General features: G+C 40.8%; 1 long non-coding RNA gene across 1 annotated transcript; it reads left to right on the top strand.

Annotated features, from left to right (window-relative positions):
- LOC143664556 (uncharacterized) lies at nucleotides 1-27777 on the top strand. The gene is made up of 4 exons (XR_013166476.1): nucleotides 1-155; nucleotides 10426-10511; nucleotides 23967-24111; nucleotides 27682-27777. It is a non-coding gene; the product is annotated as an uncharacterized LOC143664556 (long non-coding RNA).

The following is a 27777-nucleotide window of genomic DNA, read 5'->3' as shown; positions in this document are numbered from 1 at the left end:
TCCCAACCCAACCAATGAACTCCTATGGAAAGCATTTTAACAGTGACTGAAATGGGATCCTATGACCCCTGACCAGTTTCCATTTTCCAGGGAGTTTTCATCTTGTCCTGAGCCCCTGAGATGTGGAAGATGAATTGGCCTAAGACTACAAGTAGGTAAGAAACAGTGTGGATGAAAAGTTTACCTGGATTTGAATCCTGTCCCACCACCTATTAAACCTATAGCCACAGATTTGTTAGTTGCATACCTTCCCTATCTGTACAACAGGTATTTTAACAGCACCTACACTGTTGCATTCTATTGCGGATTTAATGAGATAATGCATAGAGATGCTTATTGCTTGGCACATCATAAGTGCTCAGTAAAATTTTAACACTATGAGTAGCCTGGTCTGGAACCCTTGCCTTTGGACTTGCAGTACATCTTTTGTTTTGTTTTGTTCTGTCTTCTCTACCAAACTCCCCATTTTGCATTGGGAGGAAGCTGAGATGTTTATGATTTAGGAAAGAGAATGAATGAGCCTTTGAAATGTCACCAGAAGTGCTGTTGCTCCTTGCTACTGATTCAGACCATTGGAATTTGGATACCTCTCTATTCGAAGGCCCATGCCCTGTTAGAGGAAAGCAGACCCAGAAACTGAGCTCTCCCCTGCCTCCCTCCAAGCCAGCCACTTGAATCAAATTCTGGAAGGATCTTCTTTTCAAATGTAACTTTAATATCAGAGTAACTAAAAAAGATACAGTGTTCTGGTCTTAGCGACACAATTCTTATCTCACTTGTGATTCCTGCGAAGAAAGATGAAAGTCTTATTCTTCCACAGACGAGCTTGAGGAGAATTGAAGATTGTGCAGTTCAGGGGAGACTTGCTATATAATATCTGAAATCGCTAGACATTTGAAAGCAAAAATGTCTTTTTCCTTTGAGCACTGCATCCTAACTGCCATGCAGAGATGATTTATATGTGCTCATCTTATTACAGACTACACATAATAAAGGCATGATAGAAATCATATCTGCATAGATTCAGGCAGCTCTGGGAGAGAGGCTGCCAGTTTTGTTTGACAAGACACTCAATCAAGCAAAAAGGTTTAAAATATTCGAGGAGGTTCTCACAACCTGCTCAAGACTGTATATTTTTATTCAGATAACAGAAATCCTAATTGAGCACAGCATTGCTACTCATTTTTCCTAACCCCTTCTTGTAATAAGAAGCAGAAAGGACAGGTACATTAATACTTTATTTTTGTGGATGGAGTTATTTAGGAGAAGACCTTTCCACTCAGTCAATCCCATAAACTCAGGCATTGCCAACTTGTTTGGGTACTTCCTAGCAGGAAGTGGGGGCTTCTGTGCACACTATATCCAGAAAAGTAAACATGTGGGGCTGATTTCTTCCTATACTCTGACTCACTGGGTCAAAGTGTTTTCTTCGGAGCATCTTCATATGTGTAACTCCCTTTTAAATTCCTCCTTGTACTTAGAAAGAACCAGGGTGAAAAGAGAGAGGTATCACCTCAGGTACAAAATTTAAGAAGATATGAGAAACTCAATAATCAAGACAAATTATCTCTTGGAGCAATTTATTTAAAAATTGAAATTAAAGTGAAAAAAAAATCCATGCTGAACAAAATGTCCAATTTTTAAAGTATGAAGTATACTAACCCTGCCTCACTCACCTTACCCTAATCCTGATCCTGTTTAAAAAACAAAACAAATGATTTTATTTATAAAAAATAGGCAGCTGGCCTGTATTATTTTTTAAAATACTTCATTAAAATATTATTTATCTTGACCTGGAGTGCCACACTTGCCTTATCTTAGTCCCAGCCCTAAAATATAGATAAAGGTACTCCAAAACTCACTAGGAAGCTCAAAAAAAAGACCTTAATTTACTCATTCAAATCCCTGCACACTGCCATGGCATCCGATGGCATCAAACACCTTTCATCCAGAGAAGGGGTGGACAAAGGACAAGGAAAAAAAGAAAAACAACATCCCAGCTCCTAAAGAGAATCTCTTTTCCAGCCGTTACAAGAGCTGACAGGTTGATAAAATGTTTAAAGGCATAATGTTCAAGCAGAGAAAAAATTAAAAATGCAATAATAAAGTTAAATGCAACTGTTTTAAAGTATAATGCTTCTGAGAGACGAGTTTTATGTTGGACCAGCATTTGAAGTAGCAGTAGTCATTATTAACGGGAACCTCCGAGAGAGAAGATTTAAATCACCAAAGTAATAAAAGCTGCACAAGGACTAGCACCTTGAAAGGCACTTGGAGAGAAGATTGCATACAAATGCAATTAAAACGATGCTTATAAAATACTAAGATGTTAATTGGGTTCAGTCCCAGAAGCCCCAGCAGTACAGTATGTCAGAAGTTAGCTGGTTTGAAGTTTAAAAAGAGTAGTTTAATTTGTACACCTTGTCCTAATTACAGAGCTTTCTGCAGCCCGCGTAGCTGTATGGTTTATTGTAGCTTGGAGCTTTGTAAAACAAACACACACACCAGTTAATTGGGTTATTGCGATGGAAAATTGGGCTACAGAACAGCAACCTCTCTTGCTGGTGTGCCTTTACGGCTTGTAATGAACGCTCCAGCCATGTCAGGGAGACTGATTTGTAAGGTGTACCGTTTACAGCTTGGCAATTCTGCTGGCCTGAGAAATAGGAGGTGATGCCGTGAAAACAAAGAATCACACCAGATAATGTTCCTTCGCGACCACGCTGCTGCCCCAGCTGGCTTGTTTAGAACTTTTAGCACGGCCACCCCACTCCCTGGTCCCTGCCCTTTCAAATGCGCCAGCCTCTCTGAAGGCCACATTCTCACATTAAAGGCCTAACCTCAGAACAGAGGGAGCGAGCGGATGGTCCCCCCAGTAGCCCTGTTTTTAGAGCACCTGCAGGGAGACACCCCGGGAAGTGGTGGTTTTTCTCCTAACCAGCAAATAAGTACATAATGCTATCAACTTAGGATCATTAAATTGGATTAGGAGTGAGTGTGGCTGAGCCATTTTCCAGGACTCCTATTGGAATTTGCTTCCCACAATTGGAGTTTGGGCTGTTTCAGGCCGGGCATTGGCAAACTTCCTTCAGGAGGGAGGCCACAAAGCTGTGACATCTCGTGGGTGGGCAGTCCCTCTCGGTCATTCTCGCAGTCCCCCTCTACCTCTCACTGCCAAATATGAATCCTAACGCAGAGAAATGAGAGCACTGGGGCATTTGTTCCCACCCCGGCTAAATAGGTCATCTTTGGAAGGTTCAGAGGTAGACAATGGGGTCACAGATTGTCTGTGGAAAACAGCAAACACAAGATCCCCAGGCCAGATCCCAACTTGTTGAAAATATAGGCGGGCTCCCTCAGTCATTAACTGGGAGTTAAAAAGAAATATCACCTCCTGACCACAGCCCAGAGCATTTCTCCTCCTGGAAGCCACTGTCCAGAACCACCCATGGGGGCCCACCCAGGTCAAGCCAAAACTCCAACTGCTCCTTCCCCTGGGGTGCAAGGGCCTTGCCACCAAGAGGCAGGCAATCCCAATAAATGAAGGCATCCTAAGGAGCTAACGCCTCAAAGCATTCTTCAATCAAGAGTATTCACCGTTTAGAAGAACATTGCACTAGGAAGGCCAAGCTCTGCAGACTGGAGAACAAAGGGACTGGGAGCCAGCATCTCCCACGAGAGCCCACTCATAATGCTGAGTACACTTGGAAACTCTCTGGCCATCAAGCTTTCCTACATGTTAGAAAAAGAAGGCCAGAATACAAGCTCCCTCTTGTCAATGAGCTAACATTTGGGAGGGGCAAAACCCATACCTGGCTCTTCAGGTACAGGGCTGGTCTGGAAGGCCAGGGGAGAAAGGAAGCTTCCAAAGGGTCTTTGGGCGGTGCTAGGATTATCTACATCAAGGATATCACTGGATCTGAAAGGTGGAGTTAAAAATGTTTACTATGGGTTATTCAAAATCCCTAAGGGAAATTTTCCCTGTCTTCCACCCCTAATTTAATAAGGCCCATGCTTACTGCCACTTAGTATTGGGGAGACCTGCATCAGGAGGCTCTGACTCCTGACAGCCCCGAGAATAATCCTGGCCCTACCCTTAGCTGAGTGGCCTGGAGCACATTCCTCAACTTCTCTCTGCCTCAGTGTCCCTATCTGTTAAGCCGGACAACTATATCACTGCCCTCATGGGGTTGCCATGAAGAGGCAGTGACATAATTTAGGTAAAGCACATAGAATACTGCCTAGAACATGATAAGCATGAAATAAATATTAGCTATTCATAATTTTTTAATTTAGTTTTATTTTTGTTACCTATTATATTACTACTACTAACATTATCCTTGCTTTACAGATGACAAATGTGCTCAAGATCACATAAACACTCTAATTTTCTCTCCCTCTCTCTCCCCCTCTCTCCCTCACTCTCACACACACACACACACACACACACACACACACACACACACACACAGAAAAGCTGAAATTCAAACCCAGGGGTTTCTGACCCCCAAAGCCCAAAGTCTTAATCATTATGGGTATCAAGTCCCCCCTGAGGGGGTAGCCCTTCCTGCCTCAAGGAGTCATTCACTTAGCCTGGTCATTCCAATCCATAAACTAGGAGAAGAGAAGGAGCATGGAGGTGCCTGAGACAGGGCTCGTCTGTGGAGAGGAAAAACTGGAGACCGGGGAATGCAGGACAGCTACAGACACGCCACTCATCTCACAGCTTCACCCAGATGGGTCCCGACCCTGGAATCCAGCCTAAGGAGAGCGGGAGGGGAGAATTCGCACAGTGCAAAGCTGCTACAATCTCTGCTTAAAATTGACTTATGAGGTTGTATTAAGGAATGAGAAAGCATCAGTAAACCCAGTCTCTCCGACAACCCCATGGCAGGTAGGTTATTATTATTTGTTGATGGATATTCAAAGACATCAGTCAGCTCTTCCCCCAGGCCAGAAAACCAGGGAGCAAAACACTGGAGATCTCAGGTTTGGTTCCCGGAGATGCTCGGGGGGCCGAGAGTTTTTCAAGCACACTTCACCATTGCTGTCTGCTCCGAGGGGTGCTTGGCCCTACGTCTGACTTCAGGCTCCTGCTGTCCCCACAGTACAGGCAACAGAAGGTTGTACAAATTGCAAAGAAGGACTCCAGGGAAGGGTGTGCAAGAACTGGCAGGAAAGAGGAAGAGTGGGGTTTGTCGGGATGGTGATTTCTGTGCCCTGGTTTCTTACCCTCCCGGCCTGATCTTTTATTGCTCAACAACCACAGGGCTCAGGGAGCGCCGAAGACAGAGGAAGCTGTCCGAGGCGGGAAGAACGGCTCTGTCAACGCCAACAAAATCCATGGAATAAAAGAGGAAAGAATGACCTGCCATTTCACGTCACAGGGGTGGACACAGAGCTTCAAACTTTTCTTCACCATGACCATGACTCACAATGAGACATACATTTCACACGTCCCAGTCCACCCTCTCCCACCCAACACTCCTAACTGGAGCAAAAGCCTCACTGAACGATACTTTTACCAAATGGGATGCCTCGTGATATTTTCTATAATCTTCTGATGCATTGTTTTAAACAATGGTGGAGACCCACTAAATTAACCTCATTACCCACCCTAGGACAAGGGAAATCCGACTCCTGTGGAGTGAAGTGAGAGAGCCAACATTTTTCACAAGCACCAAGATGATTCTCCTCCCCCACAACCCCATGCCGGGGACTCTACTGCCTCCGCCTGCCTTCTGAAGGAGTATAAAAATCATCTGGGAATTCTCAATGTCTGGAGACAGTCACTGAATGCCAAATGCGTCGTCAAGGTCTGAAGTCTAATTCACGCTTAAATAATCTTCTGAATGCAAAAAGAGAGTGCTCTTTCTGGCTGCACATTGGAAATCAAAACGAAGGGGAGAAAGCCTGGATTCAGCGAGACAAGTTAAGAGTGTTGTAATCTAAGTGAAAAACAAGCAGCCAAATTTAGGAAATTGGAATGGAGAGAAGAGGATGAGTTCCATAGATATCAAGGCGTCTTATTCCTTGAGAATTAATGACTAATTTGTTAAGGGGATTAAAAGAGAGAAAGGACTATAAAATGATATCCAGGATTTTGGCTTGGCTTCGTGAGTAGTAATGGAAAATAAAGTGAGCAGTTTTGGAAGGAATGATGATGAATTCAAATTCATACACATTTGTGATATTTGCAAAAAAACTGCAGATGAAGATGCCTCATAGGTAGTTACAGGAACAGGCTGGAGAATGGAATTATGGAGTCACTAAGAAATAAGTAGTATTTGAAGAAATGGGAGTAGGTAAAATTAGGACATTTTGTTGCAAATGACAGGAACACAAACTATATTAAACAAAAGGCAGGGGGGAGGGTGATATTTACTGACCCAGGTTTCTAAAAGGTGTGGGGATAACCTGGTTTTAGGATAAGGGTGACCAAATGTTACCAGCAGCAATCAGTCTCTCTCCATTTCTTATCTTTTTCTCTCCCTTCACAGTGAGAAAATGGTCAACCCTCCCCGCCCCAGGCAGACATCTGGTAAATCAAGTAACGACCATAAAAAAAGACCCCACCTTCCAACTAGGTCAGCAACTAGTAGCCGAATATCAGCAAAAGTTCCTGGGCTGCTAGTTTGGGCTGTTCCGCAGCTCTTGCCTGGTTCATTTCTCTTCATTCAGGTCTCTCCTCAAACTTCAGGTTCTTACAGAAGGCTTTTTTACCACGCTGAAATAGCTCCCTACCTCACTCACTCATTTCCCCTTTATTCTACTTTATTTCTATGGCACTCATCATGAGCTGATACTATATGTTAATATGTGCACTTATTTATTTTCTTATTTATTATCTTTCTCCACAACTAGATGATAAACTCTACCCCTTATGGAGTCCTGGTTTTAAATCAGCACCCCCAGCCATGTATTAGGTACTTAATGAAAAATGTGTTGAATTAATAGGCCCTGACCAATGAAATGCTACAAACTAGGGCTTTTTCCCTTGAGAACTCATTGTTAAACATTTACCAGCATACCAGGGTCATATATACTAGAGTGACAGAGGTTTTGTTGGTTCCTCCAAGACAAATCAATTTGCTTTTTCTAAAAAAGGGTGGGATGAATGTTGAGAGGACCATAACAACAGATGGCCACCATAATAAAGCTGACCAGAAACAGCTCGTAAACCTAGAAGAGAAACATACCAAAGATAAAACCTCGTGGGACACCAACATTTAAGGGAAAGTGGATGAAGAAGAACCCACAAAGTATGTATTGAGAAGAAACAATCAGAAATAAGAAAATCAAGTCATTGTGATATCACAGGGCAAACTGAATTTCAAGGAAGAAGAAATGAGCCACTCTGTCTTATGCTGCAGAGATCAAGGTAGTGCAAGTTTGTAATTAAAAGCTACAGACTTTATTTGATTTAATAAGATGGCAAGATTCTGACATCCCTTGGTCCACATTTCTCTATTAGGCAGAATGGATGCATTAAAGATCACTGTATATATGACACCTCTTCTTTTTCTCATCTCTTAGGGATCTCTATGTCTAAAGGGTGTGAGGTAGGGCTCCATGCTTTATGTGGATCATTGGAGTAGCATTGGCCCAACAGATTTTACCTTCCCCTTGGGTTATTACCACCTTCAGAACCCCAACTTTCGAATGAGAAAGGGAGGTAATTAGTGATGGAAGGACATTGAGAAGCATCAAATTTCCAGCCAGGTCTGGAGACCATTAATTTTATAGTCTTTGGGTCATTTGGTTTCTATAAAACTATTTAGCTGAGAAGGAGGATGGTTAATTGACACAGAACTGGGTTGCCAGTTGCTTCCTGTTAAAAACGCCATCTTCCCCTTTGAATTCTAAGATTCAGGTCAGGAACCAAAAATATCACTAATCTAGGAGACAAAACCTACCTGGTCACAGCTACTTCTATACTCTGTGATTCTAAGTGCTTCTAAGAGCACTTAAGTGCTCTGAGCCACTGATTATTCTTTAAAAGTAAGAAGGATTAAACTACACTGTCTTAAATGGATCTTCCATCTCTAAGCTTCTGCTTCTGTGTTCTAAACTACATCTCTGTTCTCTAGAGTATCTGCCATTACGTGAATCGGTATATGTCCAGTAAATATTTGCAGAAAGATTGAAAGGCGAGGAAGCAATACATTTCCTAGTCATCATATTAGTACCAGAAAAGAGTGGTGGAGGAAAACAATGCAAGCTATAACCAAAAACATTAACATTGGACCATACCATGACTTGTAATTCATGGATATTCATGGATTCAGAATAAAGGCAATCTATCCTGGGACCCCTTTGTAAATGGATTATTACTGTAAATTCTAGAAAGCTTTCATATATCATAGTCTCATTCACATCATGACCCAACTCCATGGACATGGTTGTAACAAAGCAACAGAATAAAACTCCCTTGCCTTCAGCATTTCACTAACCATTAACTTGCATTGGCTGAACTAAAGAGATGATTTATATTAATTAGGACTCTTTGGTGGCAAGCAACAGAAATTAACTTAAGGGGTTAAAAAAAGTCAATTATTGGAAGTCTACACTGCCATTAGATGACTCAGCTTCATCTTCCTTCTATCTCTATGAATCTCTGCTCAAGATCCAAATCCTGGGAGGAAAATCTGATTGGCTTGTTTTGGGTCATATACTTTCCCCTGAGAAGTCAGAGAGGAATGACTGCTCCCAAAAGAATGGTGCATATATCATGTATATATGCATACATGTGTGTATTTGTACATACATGTAAAGCAAAGCATGTATGAATCTGCATGTGTATGGCATGTGCATGTATGTGTGTTGTATGTGCATCTGCATGTGGTTTTGTGCATATGGTGTGTATATGCATCTATATGTGGTATATGTGTGCATAAGTCTAAATGTGCATGATGTGTGTAACTGTACATATAATACTTGTGTATATACGCATGTGTTTGTGCACAAATGCAGAGGAGAAATACGCTGTCCAGATAAAGTCAATAGTGTGATATAGCTTTGGGTTAAGTCTCTAAGAACACAATTTTGAATTCTGGTAACATTCCCTGCCATCTATGTAGCCTATCACCTCTAAGCTTCAGTTATTTTCTTCTATAAAATGAGAACAATAATACCTACCTTTCAGGGCTGTTCTGAGGATAAAATAAGATATTGCAGTATGAGTAAACAATAACCTCAATAAATATGAGTTCATTTTCTCACTGTCTTGTTATCTCTGAGATAGGTTATGATGTTCATAAATAGGTCGAAATCAAGACCAAAGAGTTCTATCCAATCTCATTCTTCCTGCCCCCAAGAACATTAGGAAAGTTGCTCCCTTCTCTATTCTGAACTTCACTCTCAACTCAAGGACACTGCTAATGCTCTTTTTTCAGCCTGGAATAGCCTCTTATCTTGAAATCACAGGCCCAAATTCCCCCTCTCCTTCTGGGCCAGGCTTGAACCCACTGCCTCCATAAAGCCTTTCCTGAGGACTCCAGGCCTCCCCATCTCCTGGTCCTCTGAGTGGCAACTCTGAGAGAAGAGATGGTGACTAGATTCAATGGCTGAGAAAGAGTCTAAGACCACATCTGGAATCAGCAGGCAGAGTGCCAAAGAGTGAGAAGTGTCTAGCATGGGATGCAAGAAGTAGGTGCTCTGAGCTACCTGCACACAGTTGTGATGCCTGCCAGCTTTGTCTCTGATTGTATACCATGTTGTACTGTCCACCAAATGTTTCAAGTGTGCTCTTTGTTTGAAACCAGGGACTATGTCTCATACTTTTTATTTATACCCCACCCCTATGAGTGTGGTACTGAGCACAAAGCAGGAGATCAATCAAGGCTGTTGGAAGGATTGATTCATTCCTTGACTGGTAGCCAAAAAGCATGAGGTCATGTCCTGCAAACTCAGGAGCATCTAGGAATGATGAGCAAATGCAACCCCATAGCCTTCACAGCGGGGGTGGGGGTTGAGAGGGTGGGGTCAGTGGCAAGATCAAGATCACGGCTTTTGGAGTCAGACACAACTGGGTTAGATTCCAGTCCACCTAATAACAGTGTGATCTAATGGTTGGGTCATGTAACCACATCAAATCTCAGCTTCCCTGTTCAAAGATCAGGAGATGATAAGACTCATGTTGCAGGGTCGTTGAGAGGGCTAAAAGAAGAGCACAAATATAAAAGAACTTCTTCAGTTCTAAGCAGAGAAGCATTCTGTGTATCTGAGCTTCATTTTAAGAGATTAATAATGAATTTGAAAAGAGTTCAGAAAGTACTGATAACATCAGCTTCCTCATTGCCCTCATTGTACGGTGTTCTGGTTGGTTTTCCAGGAAGACAGTTCACACTCTCTCTTCCTTGGACCTTGCCTTTGGGTGACATTTCCAAGGAATCCCCTCATCTCATTGCTCTTGGCCTCCCACAGGCCCCACCAGGAAGTGCTGTGTGCTGCTGCCTCTGCAGGTAACTTGGAACTTTTCTTCATGAAGGACTGGAGACTGGACAACTCAGGTACACTTTCTATGAAAACAAGCCCATATTTCTCATTCGGGAGCTGAGCCTATTTACACATGTGGAACATGGGCCAGGATCAACAGAGACTCTGGATTACTTTTGCTTATATAATTTTCTGGGGAAATCCAGGAGTTTCAGATCAGTAACCACCCAGCATCACTTGAATTAGGGTCTCCTTTTAGAGCCAAAAGACAATCTAGGATAAACCATGCATTTATCCCATAGATGAAGCATTTTTTTAAACAGTTACCTCTTGTTGAGTGCTTACTATGTACTAGGCACAGCACTAAGAATTTAATATACATAGTCATCCTTCATCCTTACAACCCTGAGAGGTAGGATAAATGATTTCTTCTCCTCAAATCCATATAAAATTCAGTCATTATCTGAAACACAGTGTTTCAGTGGTAATTAAAATGCACAGGGACTTTACTGGCCCCTGGACTCTATCTCTGCCCCTACCAAACATTCAGTACAATCACCAGTAGTCCAGGGGGAACAGATGCCCTGGCGTGAAACTCCCATTTTTTGTCCTGGTGCCCCCAGAGATTTCCTCCTGGAACGTCCATTAGCCCTGACAGGCATTGCTGGAGTAAATCACCACCCAGCACTCGATAAGAATATAGTTATTATAACAATTGCCGTATTGCATGATGCTCAAGCCATTCAGAAATGTAAGTCTAATTAGCTCTAAGCTGTAGAAGATTTGAGTATGGTAGTTTCATTTTGGCTTAATGCTCAGTGCCTGGTGTAAAATCTGAATATATTACTTTTTTTAATCATTTCTGCATGGCTCAACCAGTCGTATCAAAACTACTGCATGTTATAGACTTTAAAAAGTGATTCCCTGTAGGCATTTTAAGGTATAGGATCTATTATGGGAAGATATAGATTTGACAGCATTCTGTTTATTACTCAGTTCCGCTACATTGTTCATGAACCCAGTGAAACATGTTCACAGTGGTAAGTAACATTTTACTCCAGGAAGAAGAAATGCAGGGCAACTTCCTTGGGTAAGTACAATTACAGGACTAATGAGCAAATGATTCACATATTCCATCAAGACCCTTGAACACAAAAGAGACTGTTTTAGTGCACATATCCTACTAGGTTTTACCCAAAAAAATATCTTCCCATTAAAAGTAGTGTGCATCAGGACTTCCTAGAAGATGGCGGCTTAGTAAGACGCGCGGATCTTAGTTTCTTCTCCAGGACACCTACTAGGGGAGTAGAAACGATACAGAAAGCGCCCAAAGCCACAACAGAGATAAAAAAAGACAGCGTACCCCATCCTGGAACGGCTGGCTGGCTGAGAGAAGCAGCTCGGGTGAGATCGCCGAGGCGCGCGGGCCTTACCGGGCGGGGTGGCAAGCGGCCGGAGTTACTCCCTTCCCCCTTCCCGGGCCGGCTGGGAGAATTGGAGAGGTGGTCCCCTGAAACCAAGGCGACTGGCGCCCACACCACGCGCAGCCCCCGGACCAACTGAGAGAATTGGATCGGAAACCCCCAGGCCGCGGAGAACAGTGACCCCGTGACTCCCGGGGAACGTGCACTCTCTCGGGCGGGCCGCTGCCGCTGGCGCCCTCCCGCCACGCTTGTTGCCCAGGGCCGACTAGGAAATTCGGACAGGCTCTCTCCCTGGCTGCGGCGACCAGCACCCCTCCCTGCGTTCGGACACCCTCCCTGCGTTCGGACCCCGGGCCGGCTCAAGCCGCTTCGGCTAGCGAACCCCCAGGACGGCGAGAGTTTTCCAAAGTTTAAGGTCCCACAGCACCTTTTACTGGTGGGACCCGCAGACAAACGTGTGCCACGAGCGCCACCTACTGGGCAGGATAAGAAAAACAGAACCCAGAGATTTCACAGAAAAATATTACAACCTTGCTGGGTCCAACACCAAGAGAAATCTGAATAAATGCCCAGACGCCAGCAGCAGAAGATAACTGTCCACGCTCAAAAGATTGAGAATATGGCTCAGTCAAAGGAACAAACCAATAGCTCAAATGAGACACAAGAGCTGAGACAACTAATGCTGAATATACGAACAGAAATGGAAAACCTCTTCAAAAATGAAATCGATAAATTGAGGGAGGACATGAAGAGGACATGGGCTGAACATAAAGAAGAAATAGAAAAACTGAAAAAACAAATCGCAGAACTTATGGAAGTGAAGGATAAAGTAGCAAACATAGAAAAAATAATGGATAGCTACAATGATAGATTTAAAGAGACAGAAGATAGAATTAGTGATTTGGAGGATGGAACATCTGAATTCCAAAAAGAAACAGAAACTATAGGGAAAAGAATGGAAAAATTTGAACAGGGTATCAGGGAACTCAAGGAAAATATGAACCGCACAAATATACATGTTGTGGGTGTCCCAGAAGGAGAAGAGAAGGGAAAAGGAGGAGAAAAACTAATGGAAGAAATTATCACTGAAAATTTCCCAACTCTTATGAAAGACCTAAAATTACAGATCCAAGAAGTGCAGCGCACCCCAAAGAGATTAGACCCAAATAGGCGTTCTCCAAGATACTTACTAGTTAGAATGTCAGAGGTCAAAGAGAAAGAGAAGATCTTGAAAGCAGCAAGAGAAAAACAATCCATTATATACAAGGGAAACCCAATAAGACATTGTGTAGATTTCTCAGCAGAAACCATGGAAGCTAGAAGACAGTGGGATGATATATTTAAAATACTAAAAGAGAAAAACTGCCAACCAAGACTCCTATATCCAGCAAAATTATCCTTCAAAAATGAGGGAGAAATTAAAACATTCTCAGACAAAAAGTCACTGAAAGAATTTGTGACCAAGAGACCAGCTCTGCAAGAAATACTAAAGGGAGCACTAGAGTCAGATACAAAAAGACAGAAGAGAGAGATATGGAAAAGAGTGTAGAAAGAAGGAAAATCAGATATGATATATAGAATACAAAAGGCAAAATGGTAGAGGAAAATATTATCCAAACAGTAATAACACTAAATGTCAATGGACTGAATTCCCCAATCAAAAGACATAGATTGGCAGAATGGATTAAAAAACAGGATCCTTCGATATGCTGTCTACAGGAAACACATCTTAGACCCAAAGATAAACATAGGTTGAAAGTGAAAGGTTGGGAAAAGATATTTCATGCAAATAACAACCAGAAAAGAGCAGGAGTGGCTATACTAATATCCAACAAGTTAGACTTCAAATGTAAAACAGTTAAAAGAGACAAAGAAGGACACTATATACTAATAAAAGGAACAATTAAACAAGAAGACATAACAATCATAAATATTTACGCACCGAATCAGAATGCCCCAAAATACGTGAGGAATATACTGCAAACACTGAAAAGGGAAATAGACTCATATACCATAATAGTTGGAGACTTCAACTCACCACTCTCATCAAGGGACAGAACATCTAGACAGAGGAACAACAAAGAAATAGAGAATCTGAATATTACTATAAATGAACTAGACTTAATAGACATTTATAGGACATTACATCCCACAACAGCAGGATACACCTTTTTCTCAAGTGCTCATGGATCATTCTCAAAGATAGACCATATGCTGGGTCACAAAGCAAGTCTCAACAAATTTAAAAAGATTGAAATCTTACACAACACTTTCTCGGACCATAAAGGAATGATGTTGGAAATCAATAATAGGCAGAGTGCCAGAAAATTCACAAATACGTGGAGGCTCAACAACACACTCCTAAACAACGACTGGGCCAAAGAAGAAATTGCAAGAGAAATTAGCAAATACCTCGAGGCGAATGAAAATGAAAACACAACATATCAAAACTTATGGGACGCAGCAAAGGCAGTGCTAAGAGGGAAATTTATTGCTCTAAATGCCTATATCAGAAAAGAAGAAAAGGCAAAAATTCAGGAATTAACTATCCATTTGGAAGAACTGGAGAAAGAACAGCAAGCTAACCCCAAAGCAAGCAAAAGGAAAGAAATAACAAAGATTAGAGCACAAATAAATGAAATTGAAAACATGAAAACAATAGAGAAAATCAATAAGGCCAGAAGTTGGTTCTATGAAAAAATCAATAAGATTGATGGGCCCTTAGCAAGATTGACAAAAAGAAGAAGAGAGAGGATGCAAATAAATAAGATCAGAAATGGAAGAGGAGACATAACCACTGACCTCACAGAAATAAAGGAGGTAATAACAGGATACTATGAACAACTTTACGCTAATAAATACAACAATTTAGAGGAAATGGACGGGTTCCTGGAAAGACATGAACAACCAACTTTGACTCAAGAAGACATAGATGACCTCAACAAACCAATCACAAGTAAAGAAATTGAATTAGTCATTCAAAAGCTTCCTAAAAAGAAAAGTCCAGGACCAGATGGCTTCACATGTGAATTCTACCAAACGTTCCAGAAAGAATTAGTACCAATTCTCTTCAAACTCTTCAAAAAAATCGAAGTGGAGGGAAAACTACCTAATTCATTCTATGAAGCCAACATCACCCTCATACCAAAACCAGGCAAAGATATTACAAAAAAAGAAAACTACAGACCAATCTCTCTAATGAATACAGATGCAAAAATTCTCAATAAAATTCTAGCAAATCGTATCCAACAACACATTAAAAGAATTATACATCATGACCAAGTAGGATTCATCCCAGGTATGCAAGGATGGTTCAACATAAGAAAATCAATTAATGTAATACACCATATCAACAAATCAAAGCAGAAAAATCACATGATCATCTCAATTGATGCAGAGAAGGCATTCGACAAGATTCAACATCCTTTCCTGTTGAAAACACTTCAAAAGATAGGAATACAAGGGAACTTCCTTAAAATGATAGAGGGAATATATGAAAAAACCACAGCTAATATCATCCTCAATGGGGAAAAATTGAAAACTTTCCCCCTAAGATCAGGAACAAGACAAGGATGTCCACTATCACCACTATTATTCAACATTGTGTTGGAGGTTCTAGCCAGAGCAATTAGACAAGAAAAAGAAATACAAGGCATCAAAATTGGAAAGGAAGAAGTAAAACTATCACTGTTTGCAGACGATATGATACTATACGTCGAAAACCCGGAAAAATCCACAACAAAACTACTAGAGCTAATAAATGAGTACAGCAATGTAGCAGGTTACAAGATCAACATTCAAAAATCTGTAGCATTTCTATACACTAGTAATGAACAAGCTGAGGGGGAAATCAAGAAACGAATCCCATTTACAATTGCAACTAAAAGAATAAAATACCTAGGAATAAATTTAACTAAAGAGACAAAAAACCTATATAAAGAAAACTACAAAAAACTGCTAAAAGAAATCACAGAAGACCTAAATAGATGGAAGGGCATACCGTGTTCATGGATTGGAAGACTAAATATAGTTAAGATGTCAATCCTACCTAAATTGATTTACAGATTCAATGCAATACCAATCAAAATCCCAACAACTTATTTTTCAGAAATAGAAAAACCAATAAGCAAATTTATCTGGAAGGGCAGGGTGCCCCGAATTGCTCAAAACATCTTGAGGAAAAAAAACGAAGCTGGAGGTCTCGCGCTGCCTGACTTTAAGGCATATTATGAAGCCACAGTGGTCAAAACAGCATGGTATTGGCATAAAGATAGATATATCGACCAATGGAATCGAATAGAGTGCTCAGATATAGACCCTCTCATCTATGGACATTTGATCTTTGATAAGGCAGGCAAGCCAACTCACCTGGGACAGAGCAGTCTCTTCAATAAATGGTGCCTAGAGAACTGGATATCCATATGCAAAAGAATGAAAGAAGACCCATCTCTCACACCCTATACAAAAGTTAACTCAAAATGGATCAAAGATCTAAACATTAGGTCTAAGACCATAAAACAGTTAGAGAAAAATGTTGGGAGATATCTTATGGATCTTACAACTGGAGGCGGTTTTATGGACCTTAAACCTAAAGCAAGAGCACTGAAGAAGGAAATAAATAAATGGGAACTCCTCAAAATTAAACACTTTTGTGCATCAAAGAACTTCATCAAGAAAGTAGAAAGACAGCCTTCACAATGGGAGACAATATTTGGAAATGATATATCAGATAAAGGTCTAGTATCCAGAATTTATAAAGAGATTGTTCATCTCAACAACAAAAAGACAGCCAACCCAATTACAAAATGGGAAAAAGACTTGAACAGACACCTCTCAGAAGAGGAAATACGGATGGCCAAGAGGCACATGAAGAGATGCTCAATGTCCCTGGCCATTAGAGAAATGCAAATCAAAACCACAATGAGATATCATCTCACACCCACCAGAATGGCCACTATCAACAAAACAGAAAATGACAAGTGCTGGAGAGGATGCGGAGAAAGAGGCACACTTATCCACTGTTGGTGGGAATGTCAAAGGGTGCAACCACTGTGGAAGGCAGTTTGGCGGTTCCTCAAAAAGCTGAATATAGAATTGCCATACGACCCAGCAATACCATTGCTAGGTATCTACTCAAAGGACTTAAGGGCAAAGACACAAACAGACATTTGCACACCAATGTTTATAGCAGCATTATTTACAATTGCAAAGAGATGGAAACAGCCAAAATCTCCATCAACAGAAGAGTGGCTAAACAAACTGTGGTATATACATACGATGGAATATTATGCAGCTTTAAGACAAGATAAACTTATGAACCATGTAATAACATGGATGGACCTAGAGAATATTATGCTGAGTGAATCCAGCCAAAAACTAAAGGACAAATACTGTATGGTCCCACTGATGTGAACGGACATTCGAGAATAAACTTGAAATATGTCATTGGTAACAGAGTTCAGCAGGAGTTAGAAACAGGGTAAGACAATGGGTAATTGAAGCTGAAGGGATACAGACTGTGCAACAGGACTAGATACAAAAACTCAAAAATGGACAGCACAATAATACCTAATTGTAAAGTAATCATGTTAAAACACTGAATGAAGCTGCATCTGAGCTATAGGTTTTTGTTTTGTTTTGTTTTGATTTTACTATTATTACTTTTATTTTTTTCTCTATATTAACATTCTATATCTTTTTCGGTTATGTTGCTAGTTCTTCTAAACCAATGCAAATGTACTAAGAAATGATGATCATGCATCTATGTGATGATGTTAAGAATTAATGATTGCATGTGTAGAATGGTATGATCTCTAAATGTTGGGTTAATTTCTTTTTTTCCGTTAATTAAAAAAAAAAAAAAAAAGAGAAGGGATAATTGGAGATGAAGGGATACAGACTGTACAACGGGACTGGATATAAAAACTCAGAAATGGACAGCACAATACTACCCAACTGTAATGCAATTATGTTAAAACACTGAATGAAGCTGCATGTGAGGTATAGGTTTTTTGTTTTTGTTTTTTTTGTTTTTTTTTCTTTCTATTATTGTTTTAATTCTTATTCTGTTGTCTTTTTATTTCTTTTTCTAAATCGATGCAAATGTACTAAGAAATGATGAATATGCAACTATGTGATGTTATTAAGAATTACTGATTGTACATGTAGATTGGAATGATTTCTAATTGTTTTGTTAATTCTTTTTTTAATTAATAAAAAAAAAAAAAGAAATGGCAGTATGGCTGGCCACAGCGGCTCAGCAGGTAAGAATGCTTGCCTGCCATGCCAGAGGACCTGGGTTCGATTCCCGGTGCCTGCCCATGTTAAAAAAAAAAAAAAAAGAAGAAGAAGAAATGGCAGTGGGGCGGTCCATGGTGGCTCAACAGACTAGAGTTCTTGCCTGCCATGCCAGAGACCCGGGTTCATTTCCCGGTACCTGCCCATGCAAAAAAAGAAATGGCAAATTAAAATCACTGTGCCAACTTTTACAGATTATCTATTCCCAATAATAAAATGTTTTATTATGCTCAAAAAAAAAAAAAAAAAAAAGTAGTGTGCATCAGTGGTAGATAATCTATGTTACATTTCTGAACATTTTAAAGAACAAAACCCACATGGTACATTCATCTTTCCCCATCTCCTAAGGACAGCTGTTTGGAAAAGGGAAGGGTAGACATCCCTGTTATTCTTTCCCAAATTCATTTCTTTATTCTATTAGTGTCTGAACTAGTTCAGCTCTTTTCCCTACCTGATGAAGGGAGCCTGGTCAAACAGGTCCCATAAAAGCCCTTGCAAGTTAAAGCCAGCACTTTAGGGAATGATCCCAGGCGCGACTTCCTACTGCAGATCCAACCTCACTGGATCTGTCTCAGACTTCCCAGTTCCTCTTCTCATGCTGCACCCAGCCCCAGAGGTTATGCTCTGACCAGCCTCTCTGCTCAACCCTCAGTCTGGCTTTACTACAGATGCTGAACATAGGACTGCTTTGAAGGCCTTGGGCCACTCCCAACCCATCCATATGGAGCTTGAGAGCAGCCCCATATGTCAGGCCTTAGGGTATAGGTATTTTTGAGGAACAGAAGTTTCAAGAAAAAAAGCAAAGTGAACTGAGGCAGCTGGTCCTACTCAATCTCTGTGCATGTCTTTACCCAGCCCTATCTAGGGTATGCAGCGTAGGGGCCTCTCGACTGCCCCTCATGGAGCTCACCATGGCCTAAAGACCCTGTTCTTCAGAATGGCTGAGTACAGAGCTGGGGCAAGTGTCCCAGAGCTCTGCCTCCAATAAGCTACCAAGAAAACCACCCCAGACACTACCTACCTCCAGAAGTCCTCTTATATGCAATAATTCTGTTTAAACCACTTTCTGTGGGATATTCTGTTATATGCAGCTCAAAGCATTCTGAATAAATCACTAGAAGTATTAAAATCTCTCCAGCCTCAAACGTATGCCAACAGGTACAGAAGAAAGAACATGGACTTGGTATTTGGGCCTAGATAAACACTTCAGGTCTCTCACTGACCTGCTTAATATTTGTCTCCCAGTTGGACTGGTAGCCTCCTGAGACCAGGAAACATATCTCATTGTTCTTTGTTTTGGATACTCAATGTACTAGAGTCTTTCCCAAATTCAAACATCTTGATTTGAACACAGACTCTGTCACTTACGAACTGTGTGAGCTTAAGCAAGTGACTTAATCTCACTCTCAAAAAAAGAAAGTAAAGAAAATAGTATCTACTTTGTAGAATTGTTGTGAGTTGAACTGAGATAATACATGCAGTACATTGCTTAGAACAGTGCATGTTACATAGAAAGAATCAAATGAAAGGTAATTAATAATATTAGTCTTGAATATTTACTACTTACATAGCACACATCCTGACACTTAACAAAAATACATGAAATGAGTGAATGAATGAGTAAGCAAGTGAGTGAGTGGACGAATGAATAACAACTTTATTTTCATTGCTTTGATAGTTCCAGGAGGTATATGATTCAGAGGCTTGAGATACTGAGATCTTGTAGATCTTTAAAATCATGAATTCTCAAAACTTTTCAGCTGCTTTGTACCAAGTCTTACGGATTCCTTACCCCATTTTTTTAAGATTCTCTAAGAAAGATTTGCCCAAAAGCAATGAGTTGCCTTCTTAAGGAACATTCTCTTTGATATTGTTCCCAAGGATACAAGCAGAGATGCCTCTCCCTTTCATGCCTGCTCTCAGCTTTCCAAAGCAGAAGAACAGCTCTGACTTCTGAGCTGGACTTCAGCTGAACCTGCCTGTGCTCTCTGCATCTCCTGACCCTGCAAAGCAGTTGCAAGTGGTAGGTGGGTGGTGAGTGGGCACCAGAGGATGCACTGACTTCTCAGAGTCAAGAACAATGGGATTACAGAGAGGAACCCCAAAGACCAAGGAGCATGTTCAAGGAGCCAGGATTCATCCAGACATTCAAAAAATATTTTTGAGCAACAGCCACATCTTGAACGCTTGCATATCCCTTCTTCTGGACTGACAGATTCATTCCCATAGCCACTAGGAGTATTCGCTGTGGAAGGCTTAAAGCCAAGTCCCACTCCAGTAGTTGCTCTCAGCAGAAGAAGGCTACTTTGCCCCTGCTCTGGTTATACCCTTGCTCCAGTGGCAGTCCACCTCCAATAACTGGTCATTTCTGGGGTACCAAGGCCTTGCCCCTTGCCTCCACTCAGGGCAACCCAAGACTATTCCAGTCTTAAGGCTGCAGCATCTGTCTCAATTGCCACTGAGTTCTACATCTCCCTCTGCCCAATAATCCTTCCCTCCCAGGTGTTATTCTGAGCAAATCTGAAGATTTGTAAAATCTTCTTACAGGCAACAAACTTAGAGTAAACCTTAGGCAGAGGAAACCTGATCTAAGACAGAACCCTTTTAGTTTGGGGAGTGGGGTGAGATGAGAGAAACAAAAACAGAAAAATATATGTCAGGTAGTGATAAATGTTATAAAAAACAAATGAAGCAGAGTAAGAAGAAGAGAAAGTGAAGGAGTTGATATTTAGATAGCTTCATCGGAGAAGGCCCCCTTGCTAAGTGGCTTGTGAGTCGAGACCTGAACGAAGTGAATGAGGCATGGCCATGTATGAGGGGAGTAAGGAGAGGGAAGAACCAGTGCAAGGGCCCTGAAGTAGAGGCATGTTTTGTTTAGCTGCAGTACGGTGAGGAGGCCAAAGTAACTAACAGTAAGAAAGGGGAAGAATAAGGAGTTATACCTGTTTTTAAGTGGTTATTCCTGCTGCTGTGTGAAGAAGGGACTGGGGCAGAAGGCAAGAACGGAAGTAGAAAGAGCATTTGGAGGTTAAAGCAATAATCAGGCAAGAGATGCTAATCAGCGTGGTATTTGTAAAAGTCGGAAGTAGTTAGATTCCAAATATATATTTAAGGTAATGGCAACAAGATTTGCTAACGTATTCAATATGGCTTTGAGGGAAAGAAAGGGGTCAAGAATGACCCCAAGATTTGGCCTGGGTAACTAAAATGAAAGACACTACAGAAAAGAATAGGTTTGAGAGCTAAAATCAGGTGCTAAATTTTAAGTATGTTAAGTTTGAATCTCCCATTAGACATTTAAATGGTGCTGTGAACAGGCAATTTGGGAGCCGGAGTTTAGGAGACAGGCCCAGGCTGAAGGTACAGCTTTGGTTGTCATCAGCATACAGATGATATTTAAAAGCTGCGACATTCTTGAGTTCATCAAAGGCATGAGTGTACACAGGGTCCTAAGCCACTGCAGTATTTAGATATTAAGATGATAAAGCACAGGATATTGAGAAAGAACAGCCATGAGATAGGAGGAAAATCAAGTGAGAATCGGGTCCTGGGAAGTCATGTGGAAAAGGTAGTTTAAGAAAAAGAGAGAGACTAATTGCTAATAGGTTGAGCAAAATGCAGTCTAAGAATTGACCTTGGGATTCAGCGAATAAGTCACCGGTAACTTTGTCAAGAGTTGTTTTCATCATAGCGGAGATGAAAGATGTAATGGAATAATTCATGAGAGAATGGCAGAAGAGGAAGTGGACAAAGAAAACACAGACAATATTTTCATAGATTTTTGTAGTAAGGAAAGCTGAAAAATAGGGCAATAGCTGAGGGGATTTGAATTGTTGAGCTCTCCACTAGAATTTGTGGAGTTAAAGGTTTCAACTTACATGGCAACTCCAATCAAATAACAGGATTGCCTGGCACACTGGGCTAAGAAAGATTCTGAAGTTAAGCCCAAGTTTGCAAGGTGCTGTGCTCAACTAGTGATGTCTGCCATGAGTATGAGCTAGGGAGGTAGTAGGGGTGTGTATGACACATATTCACCACACTTTTTCTACGATATATCATGGCTCTTTCCATACTCAGTATATACCTTGTTATGCTATCAACCTATTTAGATTGATACTTATTATTACTTATTAATAATAAGTAATTATTAATATTAAGTACTTATTAATAATTAGTTATTAACAGTGAGTTTATTATTGTTCCAATAAACTCCTTCTGGCTCTTCAACATCCAGATATTCCTAAAAAGAAAAGCAGGCTTTAACAAATTCTGCACCCTACTTGGATAGTTTTAAACCAGTTTCCAGTGTACCATGTAAGTAATTTATGAGACACTACAGCGTGCTGAAAGAACTCTGGATGTCTTAAAAATATAACAAATCTCTCTGCATAACTTACTAAGCAAAGTGGCTTAAAGGGGTGGAAAAATCAACATTTGACTATGCAATACATGCTTGCATTTTCTGTCTCCCTTTTTCCTGGAAAACAGGACTAGAATAATATAGATGTCTATATACTGTGTTTTCAATCAGACTTATATGAGGCTGTTTCATCAAATGGCTGAAGTGTACAGGGAAAGAAATTAGTGAGGACAGAAATATTAAAATTGAGATTATTCACTTTGCAAATGATTCTCAGTAAGAACGCACATGTCCAAGTCTTGTGGTCTCCAAAAGCAGTTCTTGGCTACTGACTCCTCTAGGAAAATATTTCCTAGAAGGGTACCTGCTATTGTTTCAAAGCTTGACGGTTCTTTAAATCTGCATGTCTGCTTTCTAACATATGACATCTCAGAGTTGAAAATGTCTTAAGGATCATCTTGTTCAAACATCCACCCTACGTGTGAATGAATCTTTACCACACTAACCCAGAAACACAGCCCTTGAACTTCTACTTAAACACCTCCAGTGATGGAGAACTTGGTACCAGGAAAAACAGTTCCCTCTGACTGTCAGTCACCTAAAATGACAGATGAAGGGAGACATGGCTGTGCAAGTAATTGAGGATTTACACGTGGGCAGGTATGTTTACACACATCCCTTACAGGCTTGTATAACAAGTTCTCAGATTTTTGGTTATCTGGAGCCAGTTTCTTTTGGTGCTTCTTTGACTTCTGAGGCTGCAAGACAAAGCAAATGTTATTCTTTATTTGTCAGTTAAAGCCCTTGAATTATGCCCAGACTTAAAAGGGTTCCAATTAAAATAAAAGCAGAGCTGTCTGATTTTCAAATATTTTTTGTTCCCAGGATAGAGGAGAGGGATGTGGTTGGGAGGGTAGAGAAGCAACTGCAATAACAACCTCCTAGTTCTCTAATTATGGCACCAATAATCTCCTTTATATACTGGTGTTTTATAGCATGTTTGTGGTTTTTATCTTATTTCATCTTAAAGGCCAAACAAAAGCTGACTCCAATTGCTGCAAAGACACGAGGCCCTGGCCACAAGCTCCAAGCAAGGAAACAAACAGAATGCATGGGAACCCAGTTTCTCAGATTAAGTGTGACAATGGTGTAGAGTCCATATGTCTCAGGAAAAAAAAGGACACTGTAAAAGTCTCCAGAGTGCCCTGTCAAATCAGGATCATGCAGGACTCATGCAATTGTTCATTTTTCATCCTCAATAGAACGTCATATGGACTCTGTCTCTCCCTTTTGCTTAAAGATGGATGGCCAATTGTTTAACCCCGATGCTTTTAATTAATTAGGTCTCTGCCACCAAAGCTTAGTGGAGTCATTTCATTTCAACTTTGCTCAGTGGGCTATAGAAAATCAGTATTTATTACTATTTTTCATTAATTTTTGTTTTCCAGATGATTCAGCTAGTCAAGGAGAATAAGGCTTTGAGCTTTTACAAACCAATTCCCCACAGATAACAAAGAAAGCAGAAGATTTGCCACCTGAAAGTGACAACTTGGGCCTAGGGATGTCCAGAGCAAGCAAAGAAAGAGTAGGAAGGTAAAACATGCATTTTTTTTTTTTTTTTTTTGCTTTTTTCTATTTGTAGAGAGATGGGATAAAACTGTGTTTTCATCTGTGGATTCTAAATGTTTATTTATAGATGAAGTATCAAAATGGTATTCTCTCTCATTCTGCAAGAATAGTTTGGTAAGGAGTGATTTTTTAAGGCAATTTTGTTATATCCATCATTACCTTTAGTTAATGACCTACTTGTTAGTTGGCAGCTGCCCTTGCTGAGAGGAAGACACCTGGGCTCTAACAGTAGCACCTCATTGCTAGTTGGTATGAAAGAAAGAGAAGAATCAATGACTGCTTCAAGGCCATAGGGCTGAATGGGCCCAGTCTGCAGAGAATGTGCTTTTCTTTGCTTACCTAGAAAGACCGCAAGTTCTCCCATAGGAAGAAATCTGAAAAAATTAAATTAAATTAAAAAAGAGCAGTCTAGTAGAGAGTTATCATAAAACTGGACAGACCCAATTAGGAAAAAGCAGGATTAAAAGGAAAACATTTCCAGGACTCACATTTTCCTTGGAAAAGAATATAAAAAATGATTTTGTCAACAAAATACCAATGAACTCATTTCTAGGGAAACTCTACAGATCAAAAGATAAATCATAAGAAAAGGGAAAGAATGGATGAGGAAACAGTAGACTAAAAGAGGTTTGAAAGGCATGGCATTTTTTTAATGGACATGATTAAACTACAGTGTCTAGGAATGATATACCTGGATAACAAAACTACAAAGAACACAAGGAAGTGATTACCGTGAAAGCAGGATAGGGGTTACTTTGGGGCAAGAGGAGAGTGCAATGGGGGAGGGAGCACAAGAGCCTTCGGTAGCAAATGCCAAAGTTTTAGTTCATGACTTTGACAGTGATTACAAGGGTATTGTCTTTAACCCATTAAGCTCTACAACTTTTCTTTTTAACACTTTCTTACCCTGTAATTGATTTTACAATAAAAGCTTTACAGAAAGAGCAATCTAGTCTTCCTCTTTCTCTTTGGCTTTGTTTTTATGGGTACCTGGGCCTGAGGTGGACTTCTAAGACTCTATAAGAGATTTAGCCAACCATTCCAAAACTGTCAAATGTCAAGGTATTTTGGAACAACTATGTGATGGGCTACGTCCATTTTAATCTGGAGATCCAGCTCTCTCATTGATACTTTTGACACCTCTTGGGACTACAAAGCAATATTTCTAAGAGATCCTTCAGAAATATAAACTCAACCCAGGAACCCTAGGAGGCTGTATTTCATAGTGGTGACAATAAAGGACTGGTAGTTTGAGGTGCTAAAGTCATTCTCTTTAACAGTCATCTCTCTAGTGAACCTGAGAGTGGTGGCAGTATGGCTGTTGAGAATGGGAAGATGACTTCAGCACTGCAGCCCACTGTCAAGATGAAAAGATGATCTCATTAAAGCCACCCTTTAGAATTCCTCCTGTCAGTCATTAACAAGTAGCAAAGCTCCAAACAGTTAATAAAAAGCCTTCCAGAATATGCGGGGGGGGGGGGGCAGTTTGAAATGCTTTTTAATATATTCCTAAGGACAGAGGAGACAGGATGATTTCAACTGTATCAATTTTCCAGATCCCTAGCCAGCCTCCTTCCACTGCTGAGAAGCCTTGGCTGCCTATATGCCCAATAAAATAACAGCCCCAAAACCTTCCTCAGATGAACCCATCTCATTCCCAGGCAGTCTGCAGTCAGTGCCTGGATGCAGAACTACTGCCTTGGAGAGAGAAGTGAAGAAGACCTCAGCTTCACTCCCACAAGGTCTACCCACAAGTTTTTGTAGTTTCTCACCCCCAAATCATGTCTATTATTTTTAATAATGATAATAATAAATTATTTTTTGACACTCATGACCCAAGAGCCCTTGGGACTGGCTTATTTTAAATTAGCCAATAAAGCTGCTTAAACCAAGGTAACTTGTGAAAGGAGGCAGAGATTTGAGAGTCTGGAGCATGAGAGAAGAGGGAACTATTGAGAAAAGTCTCTAAGTGCAAAGTCCTTTATTTGTCTTCAAAGCACTTTTAAAGTAATGTAACTAAAAGCTAACGAAACTGCACATATACATCCCTCACCAAGGCAGCATTCCCTCTGGGTATATAAAACCCAAGATGCAAGGTTTTATGGGAGCCGGAACATATAATAGTCCTTGCCTGTCAGGAAGCTGACGAAACAAGACTTTTGACGACGTAGACCAGTGGCACCCTGGAGCACAAACAGTAGCTTTGGTCCAACCAAGACCCTGTAAGATAATTTGGACTCCATTTCTTCAGGGGGTAAGGTCCATGGACCCTGTGATAATAACCCTTGCCATAAAAGCCATCTTGTCACATATTCTCTGTTTATCAATGGGGAAATAAGAATCAAAAAGGGGTGAGTGCTTGCTTAAGGTCTCTGAAGTAGACACTAATTTCAGCTTCTTCCTTGATGACAAAGCCCTGGATTTGTTTGGGAGCTCACTTACCATGCAGCCATTTATTTGCTCAGAAAAGGCACCCACTGCTGCCCCCAGACTAAATGAACCGTGAATGGTCAACGTCAATCATAGTGATCTCTTTGCCCAAGGCAGTGGTTGGTTTAGACACGGGCATGTGACCAGTCCTGGCCAATGGGATCTGCAAGTAATCTGTTGGAGAATTTCAGGAAATATTTTCCTCAAAAACAAGAAAGCAGAGAAAGAAATGTAAGGGAGCAAACACCTTTCTTCTTTGTGGGATATTCCTAATGTCTACATATGACACTTTAAACCCTTACAGCCACTGTAAATCACTACAGGAAGACCCAAGCATAAAGATGGCAGACCTGAATCATCAATGTCATGAAGCTAAAACTCTGGACTCCTTGTTGTGTGAGATCATAAACAGCCTTACTGCTTAAGCCACTTTTTGTTGCGCTTTTTGTTTCTTGCAATCTGAAGCATCCGAACTGAAACAATCATACAGAAAGTTGTGCAGAATTAGGGCTAGAAGCCAGAGGCTATGATTTCAAGGCCAGAGAGGGGCCTCTATTTAAGGGACTGGCAAAGTCTATGAGCAGCTATATCAGTCAGAGATAGGCTGCCATGTCCCCATTCCAAGCCTAAGACATCACTAATTGATCAGAGCACTCTTCTTCTAGGCCTCAGAATTTTTTACCATGCAGCCTTCCAAGCAACCATCACCAATCAGTTAGAATGGGCATTGGTATTGAAGCCCATTTGTCAACCCCCATCTATAGCAATAGATAGAATCATGTTCTTGCCAAGCATACTTTCCCATAGGATGGTTCTTCAGCTATTACCTCACCAACGATAAAACTTTCTTAGAATAAGCTGAGTCTACAAACACAGGGATTATGTGCAGGTCCAAAATAGGAAGTAGAGAACGGCTAATCTGTTTCTTCCAATGTTCCCCATTGTTCCATCCCACCCACATACAGAATTCTCTCCTCCAGGGCCCAGGATTCTCATAAAAGGGTTTCCCACAAAAGTAGTAGACCTCTGTTTTCTCCCCACATAGAGGTATTTTCTTCCACTAATCCCCTCAACAAATATTTACTGAGTGTCTACTATGTGCAGGTGATGGTCCAAGCACTGGAGTCACAGCATTGAACAAAGCAGACAAAAATGTCTGTCCTCTTGGAGCTTACATTCAAGGGAAGACACAAAGCAACA

Source organism: Tamandua tetradactyla, chromosome 20, assembly GCF_023851605.1.
Source record: "Tamandua tetradactyla isolate mTamTet1 chromosome 20, mTamTet1.pri, whole genome shotgun sequence".
Classification (NCBI taxonomy): Eukaryota; Metazoa; Chordata; class Mammalia; order Pilosa; family Myrmecophagidae; genus Tamandua; species Tamandua tetradactyla.
Note: the sequence above shows the minus strand (reverse complement) of the source record. Positions and strands in the feature narration are given on the sequence as shown.